We start from the raw sequence: 9,486 nt of genomic DNA, 5'->3' as shown, positions 1-9,486 counted from the left end.
CGAGGCCCCGCCCCACCGTGAAGCCCCGCCCCCGCACCCCATCCACGGATCCCTCTGAACCCAGCTCCCCTGCCGGCTGTGAACCCCGGGATGCGCCCCTCAGTGGGGACACACGGCCAGGCCGGGCGCTCGGGGCCGGGGCCGCGCGAGGGAAGGCGGGTCAGCGCAGGCACTACTTGTTGGTTCGAAGTTTCAGAGGCCAAAACTTTGGAACGTATAGCGGAAGGATCTGGCTCGGCCGCCGCCACCTCGGTGACAATTGGGGACAATTTGCATCTCAATGGCCGAGGAGGCGCGGCGAAGTGGGGAAGGAGAGGCCCCGGGGCCGTGCCGGCGGGGCGGAGGCTGGGAGGCTGGGCTCATCCGCCGAGGCCAGGCTCTTCGGCCGAGGACGAGTTTGGGGATCCCGGCCCGGGCAGGCCTCCACTCCCCGGGCCTTGCAAAGGCCCGAGAGCCCAGGCCTGACTGCCACCGGGACGACTGCAGCTCTTGGCCTTGAGGGACGGTGGCGCCACCGTCCAGCCTCTGGGGAATCGACTCGGGCACCCCAGGGGAGTCCCGCGGCCCTTGCCTTGCCAGTGTGGCGCGCACCGGCTCCCCCAGAGGGCCCCGCGGTGGACGCTCCTCGGTTATTGCCTGCCCCTGGCGCCGCCCACCTGTGACCCTGGGAGAGCCTGCCTCGGGTCCGCACGTGCACCTCCCCGGACGAGGTGTTTCTCCGCGCGATGCCACAACAGGGTGCCCTGTGCCAAGCCGGCTAAGCGCTGGGCGCCCAGAATGCCTGCCTCAGTTCCTGTGCAGCCAAAGTTCACGGAGTAGCGCCAGGGACAGGCACCCGATCCTGGCTCGGGGCGTGAGCCCTAGGGCAGGAGGCACACCCATTCAGCTGCCCATCCTGGAGCAGAGGAGGCCAGCAGAGGTGTAAAGGCTGAGAGACCTAGTGGGGAAGGGCGCTGGGGTGGGAACACCCACAGGACTGCAGGGGTCCCCAAGCTTCTGGAGGAAAGGAGGCAGCCCTGTTTAGGGAGGTGAACAGATTCCCACCTGGCCAAGCCCAATTGCTGTCTTTCTTGGCTCACCTGTTGCTGGGCAGCAGCTGCAGGGAGACCAGGCCAGTCCGGGCCCTTGGCTGCTGGAAGCCCCTGGTCGCCTTCTCTTAGAAACTCGCGGCCCTGCTTGGAGCCTTGGGTAACTTCTTGGGGTCAGTGCCCTGAGGAGGCTCCTCCAAGCAGGGGATATGTTTATGGAAGATCAGCCGGCAGCCTGAAGGAGCAGGCTTTCCCCTAAAAGGAAGAGGGGTGCAGTCCTCACCCCATTTACAGACCTGGGACTCTGGGCTTCTCATGCCTCGGGCCCGTCTGACCCTGGACTGACTTAGAGCCTCAGGCCTGGCCCCTCAGGGGGCCACGACCTCTGTGCCCTCTCTCTAAGCTTACCGATTTCCTGGGACCAAAAGTGGCGGCCCATCCAGCCCTGGTCTGGGAGCCAGTGCACAGCCATCCGCCCAGGAGCAGGCTGCAAGGCCAGGGCAGGAGAGGAGGAGAGGGTCGCCCAGGGTCTCGGGGCCTGGGTCCAGCTGTGCGGATAGCCTGTCTGCTCTGGGCCTCCTTCCTCCATCACTGGGAGGATTGTGGCCACTGGATGCCCACGATCAGACCATGATGAGCCTGCTCATCGGCCACCCGACAGCAACCGAGCCACAGACCATGAGGCTGGCCTCCCGGCTGGGCTGCCTGAGGTCCCTGCCACCAGGGGCCCCTACCAATGGCTGGGGCCAAGGAGACCCCAGGAAAGTCAGATGTAGCTGGAGTTGCGGAGCCTGAGGATGGGGATCGGGTAGGGACCTCCCTTCCCCTTGGGCCTGGGAAGGGGTGGACTGGCTCCTGGCAAATGAGTGCCAAGCTTTTTTATTCACAAATTAGGCAGAATATTTCCGCCTCCCTCTCCTTTACCCACTATCTTGGTCACCTAGTGCTGTTGTAACAGAAATCCCACGAGTGGATGGCTTTAACAAAGAGAAGTTTACTCTCTCACAGTCCTGTAGGCTACAAGTCCAAATTCAGGGCGTCAGCTCCAAGGGAATGCTTTCTCTGTCGGCTCTGGAGGAAGGTCCTTGTCCTCAATCTTCCCTTGGTCTGGGAGCTTCTCTGCACAGGAACCTCAGGTCCAAAGGACACGCTCTGCTCCCGGCACTGCTTTCTTGGTGGTATGAGGTTCCCATGTGTCTCTGCTCGCTTCTCTCTTTTATATCTCAAAAGAGACTGGCTTAAGACACTACCTAATCGTGTAGATCTCATCAGTATAAATACCACTAATCCAGCTTATTACATCACAGTGATAGAATATACAACACATAGGTAAATCACATCAGATGATAAAATGGTAGACCATCATGCAATACTGGGAATCATGACCCAGCCAAGTTGACAGGTATTTTGGGGAGGCACAATTCAATCCATGACACTCACTTTGGCCTGGCCAGGAGGAACGGGGCTTCTGACCAGCCACGAGCGAGGCCAGGATGTCTATGACCTTCTCCGGTGGGGGCAGGCAGCCTGAGGAGTGGGCTTCGGGGGAGCTAAGGAGAAATGATGGGGGGGTAAATGTGGGGCAGCCAGGACCCTAATGGGAGAGTGGGACTGGGAGAAGCTGAATGGGGGCTCCTGCTGTGGCACAGCCTGTGGTGGGCACCCCTGGGCTGCACCCAAACTGGCCAGGGAACCTGGGAGCAGTCCGGGGGGGCCTAGCTTGCAGAGGGAGGCAGGAGTGCCCAGTGGTCACCTTCTTCTCCAGACCCCAGGACTATTGGGGTGTCCTCATGGGATGAGCTGAGGAGGCCTGCTAACATTGGCCCATTCCTGTCCCCCAAAGGAAGCCAACCCAGCCCCAGCCCGCGGGGCCACGGCCGGTATTTTTCAGGACAGACGGGTCCTACGTTAGTATAGAAGTGTCTGCCTGGCCCCAGCCTCTGGCCCCTCCTTGTAGCAGTCAGCCCACAGGCACTCAGGGGGTGCCTGCAGTGTACCCAGCACAGGTCCTGTGAGGTGCAGGGGCCCTGGCCACCCGGGATGAACTTCAGCAGATGCAGGCAGCTCAGTGGTGGGTAAGGCTTCAGGGGGGTCTCAGGTTACAGAAGATCTGCCTCACCTGACGCTCCAGGCGCCTCCCCGCGACACCCGCAGGCCTGTGGGGCACGATGCTCCCTATTTTGCAGGTGAGGGAGTTGGGGCTCAGAGACGCTGTTAGGAGACCGGCTCGGGGGCAGCAGGCCCAGCATTGGTCTTCAGCAGGCGCCCGGCAGACGGGGCCTGGGAAGCTGGTGGGCTGTCTGTGTAGGTGACAGTGCTGGGGACCCTGCTGCTGCACTCCGTCCTCAGGCTCATGCCCATGACGTGGAGGCAGCAGGCCGGAAGGGGGTGCAAGGAAAGGAAGCTTGGTGTGGGGGGAGTGGCCTGGAGGCTTCAGGCCGAGAGGAGGCCGGGGTAGGGGACCAGAGGCCCAAGTTGGGGGGCTGGACTGAGCAGGGGCCTGTCTCGTGGTGAGTGATCTGAGTGGCGGGTGCCAGCGGGGAGTTGTGGGAAGATTCCAGGACGCCAAGGGGTGAGGCCCCTCCACCCTCTGAAATTGACTGTAAAATCTGCCCTGTTTGCAAAGCTCGGGCCCTGGGACCTGAGAAGTGGCCCGCTCCAAGGTGCTTCTGCCCAGTGCTGCACCCCACAGCCAGGCCCGAGCCAGACCTGGCCGTCAGCTCTGAGCTGAGCTCTGGACTCCAAGTTGGGGCCCACCACTGCCCTGCGGGCCCTCCATGGGCAAGCACTGCCCCCGGGCCTCAGTTCCCATCCACCAAGTGATTCTAAAGCTTGGTTGGCCATTTTCCACTTCAAAAGTGGCTGGTCGACCTTGGAGGGTTTCACCCCCTCCTAGAACAGGGCTTCGAATTGGTTCAGGTCCGGTCAGGAACGGTTCAGCAACTGCAGACGTAAATGAGGACAGCGTATGCGCTGCATAGCAACCCAGTCTGTCGCCCGTCAGATTTTGACCCAGGAGGAAATAAACAGCGGTGCCCCGCTCAGAGATGGCGGCAGACTGCGCCTGTTTAAATGTTCCTCACTGTCCCCTGTCCCACCAATAATCCAATCTCCCGCGTCAGGCTCCTGAAACTTTCGGGATCCAGCAATTACTGAACTGTTCCGAACCGGTTGAAAGCCATGCCTGAGAATGGGGAGGGGCTGGCTGGGCTCTGGAGTTTGCGACCCTTCCCAAACCCCATGCACAGATGCCCTCCCCCAGGCCCAGGTGCGCACCCAGCTGCCTGCACCTGGCCGGCCTGCTTGCAGGTACTGGACCCCGCCTGGGGCCAGCTTTGCCAGGCCCTGATGGGGGAGCCCTCATGCTCCACAACCCGCTCTATTGCCCCCAGGTCTTACATTCCACTTACATGCTTACATACTGCTTACATACTTACATATGCTTACATACTTACATACTTATATACTGCTTACTTACATCTCTGCTTACATACATGCTTTCATACTGCTTACATGCTTACATACTGCTTATATACTTACATACTGCTTACATACTTACATACTGCTTACATACATACTGCTGAGGTGACTGCCCCCATTTGTCCGTGAGTGACTCCTCAGCCTCCATCCCCTGCAGGAAGCTGTCCCAGAGCCTCTGGGCAGAGTTGGGGATGCCTCCCTGGGCCCCCAGCCCCTCCGGGCTCCCAGCACTGATCCCGCAACATGGCTAAGATTTGTTTCGCTCCTGGAGGGGGGGGTGCTGCCGCTGAAGGCAGGAAGGGGCCTGTCACTGCTGGGTCCTGGCACCCACATGGATGCTACTGGAAGGGTGGTGGACGGAGGGTCGAAGGAAGGAGGGTGCAGGGCCACTGAGTGCAGGGTGAGGGGTGTCTCTGTGCAAGTTCGGCTGCGTCCCCCAGCCCCCACTCTTAAACCTGCTGGTGGCTGAGGCAGCAGGTGGCTGTGAGACCCGTGGGATGGAGAGTCAGCACCCCAGAGGCAGGCCCATTTCTGCAGGAGGCACAGGAGCGTGGTGCCCGGGCATGTTCCCCCAGGTCGCCAGCTAGCAGCAGGTGAGCTGACAAGGCCTACTGGTGCTGTGCTGGGGGCTGCGGGACCAGCCCACCGGCCTCCTGGGACTCCTCATTTGAGAAATGGGGCTGCTGGGTGGGCAGTGGTGCCGGCGTGGGGGAGACCACCCTGTCTGTCCTTTCCCGTGGGTGCAGGGTGACCCGAAGCGTCCCCGGAGCCCTGACTGCTCAGAGTACAGATGCCGAGGGGCTCAGGGAAGATGTCGGGTGGCCCCAGCGGAGTTTCCCAAACTCTGAAAGGGAGGATCCCCTATGACCCCAGGCCCCCAGGCCCCTCAGCTGCCCACAGAGCCGGGGCTGAGCTGGGCCTGATGTCGAGACCACTTGGGGGTCAACAGCCCCCACGTGCCTCCTGCTGGGAACCCCCAGGCCGCCAGAGGAGGCGGTGCAGTGGGGAGGTTGGGCGTCATGCGGGCTGGTATGTGCTGTGAAGTGGGCCAGGCCTGCCAAAATTGGGGGGCTATGCGGAGAAGGGGGGCGGGTTCCTTGACCAAGCGCATGACCTGACGCCTGCAGGCCGAGGAGGCAGGGGCAGCCGAGGGGACCCCTGCCGTGACCACACTGGCTTTCTGCACGAGGACCCCAAGGCTCTGAGGAGCTGTGGGGTCTGGCTGGGTCACACAGTGGTTCACACAGTGTCCGGCCGGGCTGCTCCCCCCAGGTGTCCCCATGCTGCCTGGGCACTGGAGCTAGCCTGAGGACCCCTTAGAGCCTGTGAGGGGTGGGTCAGAGGAGGGTCCTGGGGAGCTTCCAACGTGCCCCACCCTGCCCGCTGAGGCTCAGAACTCTCTCCAGAAAGAAAGGGCCCCAGGGGACGAAACTGGGGGCCCCACCCCTCGGGCTTCAGTACAAGCCCAGCCTCTGTGGGGCTGAGTCACGGGAATCAGCCCAGCCTCCCACCTCCCACCTCCCAAGCTCTCTCTGTCCCTCCCTCCTTCCCTCTCTTTCTCTCCTATCTCTCTTCCTCTCCTTCCTTTCTCCCTCTTCCCTCCCTCCCTCACTCTGTCCCTCCTTCTCTTCCTTCCTTTCCCGGGATAAAAATAGCTGGAAAGTTCATTTTATAAAAAGTCCGTTTTCATTTTTACAGTGAAGACCCAGGCTCCCTGAAGCCAAGTCCTTCAGCCGAGCAGGGATCTCCCAAAGGGCATTGAGCCCTTCTGGCCCCCAAGGTGGGGCTTCAGTCCTCCACCTTCGGGGGCCCTCAGAGTCAGCCAGAGTTCCTCCCGTTTGCTGCAGACACATTTAACCATGTTGAGAACTTCCACCCCCATGCCCCCGTGCGCCCACTCCACCCCCGTTAGAGAGAATGGGTCTGCACATGGGCTTGGGTTACGGGGCGCTCCGGGAGCCATGCTCATGGAGTCAGCATGCAAACATTAGCAGGTACACACATCTGTGAGCGATTTTCCTGTCTCCAGGGGGCCGGAGAGAGCCCCGCAAGCCTTAAGTGAGCGCAGAACTCTATATTTCTGCCTTGACAGCTGGGGAAAAAATTTGCCAAAAACCAGAGGTGCTGCTGAGCGTCGCATTCGGCGTGGGAACATGTATTTAGTCCGGGATTTGCTCCGGGTCATTTAAACACAAACAGGCACTTTGGTGGCAAAGGCCTGAGCAGGCAGGGCACCGGAGGTTTGGCAGCCTGGCTCCTTTCCTTGGCCCCCCGCAGCCTCCTTCTCCCGCGATCAGCTCTCACTGGGAAACATTTGGGGCAATCATTTTCAGAAATCAGCAAGAAAAGGCCCGTCTTTCATGTGGCCGGCAGCCTTTCCCAGCTGGAGGAGGGGGTTTTTCGGCCGCTTTCCACTGGCTCAAAGGATGCTCAGCCACTTGGGGGCTTTGCATGACATAAATCAGATGAACCATCACAGGGCCAGAGAGGAGGTAAAAATACTCCAGTTATGTGAAAACCAGCCGGCTGAAATGAGACTAGGTTTTATGTTCCCAGGGGCTCGCAGCGCTGGGGATGGCGGGTGGGTGGGGGACCCCGGGCCACTGTCCCTTCTCACCCAGGATCTGGTGCTCAGCTGGGGAGCAGGGATGGGGCTGCCCGGGGGTGGCCACCACATGCCGGGCCCGCACGCTGGGTGCCCTGTGAACAGCGGGAGGCTGCACGTCAAGGGCCTCGCAGAAGCTATGGTGTCTTCTCTGAGTGGTTCCCACCAGCTGAGGGAAGCGTTTCCATTACCTGAGGACAGGGTGGGAAGCTGCGGGACCCAGAGCACCCTGACCCCGTGTAGGGCAGGGCAGGGCAGGGCTCCAGCTCCAGCCCCAGGGATTGCAGCTTCTCCTCTGCCACCTACCTCTTGCTGACATTGTGCAAGCTGGGACATCTTCTGTGGCCCCTCGGGCAGGGAGGGGGAATCTGACAAGGCCGCCTTGCCCTTCCCCAGGGTCCATCACTCATGGCGGGGTGGGGGCGGGGGAATCCATCCTCTCTCCCCAAAGCGGGGGTCCTGAGAGTGGTGGGAACTCTGTCTGGCTGTCACTCGGAACAGCAAGTCTTGGAGCTCGTTCAAGAGGAGAAACGTGAAGCGAAGCAGATGCTGTCTGCACCAAGACCCCCTGCGTACCAGCCCCCGCAGCCCGGAGCTCTGTGGGCTGGGGCCTGGGGGCGGCAGGCAGGGCCTGGGAGAGGCCCCTCTCCACTGCTTCAAGGGCTGGCTGGTCCCAGAGAGCCAAGCTGTCTGTCCATCCCTCTGTCCACCCATCTGTGTGTCTGTGGGCGCGGGCCCCGCACCGGGCCAGGGCCACGTCCATAGTGTCAGCAGTTACAGACCTGGTGCCCGTGCGGGTCCCACCCCTGAGGTGGACTGAGCCCAGACCTCGCCTCCAGCCAACCAGCCGGGCGGAGACCGACAGGACGAAGCAGGGGAAGGCTGGGGCCAGGGCTCCCTGCAGGGAGGCTGAGCATCCCCGCCTGAGGTCTTGAGAAGATCGAGGACGGGGGCAGAACAAGGAACGGGGATGCCCTGGCCGGGGGTGGAGAGAGGCTCTTCCGCTCACCCAGGATGTATTATTGAGCCCCTTCCTGGCTATGCTGGGCACTGCCGTGACCCTGTGTGTGTGCGTGCTTGCATGTGTGTGTGTGCACGCACGTGTGTGCATAAATCAGGGATGCCCAAGACAGTGAGAGACCGGGCCGTGCAGGTACCTGGGAAGAACACTCCAGAACAGGGGCCGCAAGAGTGCTCCGAGCACAGCCCTGTGCCACCTCACCCTCCTCCTCTCATCCACAGCTGACCACAGACACCAGAGGGGTTGGTCGCAGCGGACACTTCCTTCGCCCGGGCAGTTCTGTCCATGTGCTTCCCGGCTGAACGCTGCCCACCACCCTGTGGCGTTGGCAACCAAAATAAGAACCCATTGCCATCGAGTCGAATTCCGACTCATAATGACCCTGTGGTTGAAATCCGGGTGAATGCAACACCGCCCGTCAGTGTCCGTGCGTCTCTTTCCCTCCCCAGGGCTCCGCCCCACCCACCAGGAGAGCATTTCTGGTTGGTCACCTCTGCCTGTGGTAAAGGGCACTTGAAGGCACTGGTGTGGGGACGGTGAAGGTGAGCGAGGGGGTAAGAGTCTGCTCACCCCGAGCTCTGCGGAGGCACGGGTAACAGCAGGGCTCTCTTTAGACGAAACAACATAATGAAATGCTTTGTGACTGCTAAATTAGAAAGTGGGGTTTGGCTTGCCATGGTGGCGAGCTGGGAAGAGTGCTCGCTCCAGTCCTGGACCCTTCGGTGGTTAATGGACCCTGTGCTCCGTGTCTGTGCTCCAGGCCAGTAGGAGAGCTGATGAGATGGCCAGCCGGTCCCTGGTCAGGGTGAAGCTCTGCTAAGATGCCCAGTAAGGGCTCTTCAGATTGCTGGTTCTTAGCCTCCTAGGGCCCCATAACAAAAGATGCCATAGGTGGGCAAACTTAAAGAACAGGGGTTGATTGTCTCACGGTGTTGGAGGCTGAAAGTCCAAATCAAGGCAGCAGCTCTGGGGGTGGGTCCATCCCTGTTGGTGGCCCCTGGTGTTCCGTGGCTTGCAGACGGTTCCTCATATGATTCCCCACCCCCGCCCTCTGTGTGTCTGTTCTTCTCTTCTTAGAAGACACTACTCATGAGAAATTAGGTTTAGGACTCCCCTTACTCAGGTAAGACCTCATTAACGTAATGAAAGAGAACCCCGATTTCCAAACGGTCATATTCACAGGTACAGGGCTTAGGACTTCCACACGTACTTTGGGGGACACGATTCAAAATGGAAGGAATACACAGAGTCACTATACCAAATAAACTTGATATAGTTCAACCATTTCAGGAGGCAGCATATGATCAGGAACGGATGGTACTGAAGGAAGAGGTCCACGCTGCACTGAAGGC

The sequence above is a fragment of the Trichechus manatus genome, unplaced genomic scaffold (genome assembly GCF_000243295.1).
Source record: "Trichechus manatus latirostris isolate Lorelei unplaced genomic scaffold, TriManLat1.0 scaffold00214, whole genome shotgun sequence".
Lineage (NCBI taxonomy): Eukaryota > Metazoa > Chordata > Mammalia > Sirenia > Trichechidae > Trichechus > Trichechus manatus.
This window is presented reverse-complemented; position numbering follows the sequence as displayed.